Below are 1,018 nucleotides of genomic sequence, written 5' to 3'. Positions count from 1 at the left end.
GTAAGAAGAGGAATGTTGGGGTCCAGCCCCAGCAGGTCCAGGGGTTCCCAAAGGTGTGGACAGAGTCAGCGAAGAAGAAATGACACAGAGTCAGCGTTCAGGTGATCATCATAGCAAGGTTCTCTTTTTATTGTCCTGTTACATTTATATTTATACTATTTGATCCTATAAGCATGCCTCTATAAGCTTTTTTTTTGGCCAGGGAGAGCATGGGGTCTGTTTATTGGGGAGTTAGTCAAAGGGGGAGCTGGCTAGGGTGGGGTAGGGCAGCAGCTTGTCTGGCCCCCAAGAAACCCAACTTGAGTCCAGAGCCTCGACTGCTTTGAAGCCAAAGTCTTCCTCCACCTTTATCTGCACGAGGGCCAGCTCCGGAGTCAGCGGGACTCCCGCCTGGCGCCCTTCCCATGGTGCTTGCTGCTTCTTCCACCTGCTGGGCCCCTCGCCAGGGGCCGGGCTGCTGGGTTCTGTGGGCGCTGGCATCCTCCTGGGTGGGGAAGCCTCTCTTTCTCTGGAGGCTCATTCTCAGTGTTGCCTGGGGTGGGGGCGTCTGTGCCCTGGCTGCCCTCATCCTCCAGTAAGATGGTGAACTGGCTGGCCCAGGTGTCGTCACTGTGGGAGTCCAGCACCCTCTTGAGGAACCTCCGCTCCTGCCGGAGTCTCCGCGTTATCCTCTGTACCTGATGGATCCTGTTCAGGACCCGCTCGTTCACCTGCTCGATCTCCCTGCAGCGCCGACCCAGCACCTGGTACTTCCTGCAATTTAGTTCCCGTTGGCGCCGCCGCCGGCCTCGGGCTGCCTCCCCCTCTTCGTCTCACTCTCGGAGGCTGGAGCTGCCCAGACCCCCAGACACGAACTCCACTTCGGTCTCAAGCTTGCTCTCCAGGATGTGACCACCGAACAGCAGAGGCAGTGCCAGCTCTGAGCCGGGAGGTGCTGAGAACTCCTCAAAGCCTACAGCTGCCATGGACCCCTCTCTCTGCTCCAGCTCCATTTCTCCCTAGCTCTAGGAGCAGAGCT

General features: G+C 58.3%; 1 pseudogene; it reads right to left on the bottom strand.

The window, feature by feature from the left end:
* Positions 1-197: 197 nt before the first annotated feature.
* On the bottom strand, positions 198-992 carry LOC102771344 (annotated as a pseudogene).
* Positions 993-1,018: the final 26 nt, after the last annotated feature.

This window comes from Myotis davidii, unplaced genomic scaffold (assembly GCF_000327345.1).
Source record: "Myotis davidii unplaced genomic scaffold, ASM32734v1 scaffold401, whole genome shotgun sequence".
In the NCBI taxonomy this organism is placed as follows: Eukaryota; Metazoa; Chordata; class Mammalia; order Chiroptera; family Vespertilionidae; genus Myotis; species Myotis davidii.
This window is presented reverse-complemented; position numbering and strand designations above follow the sequence as displayed.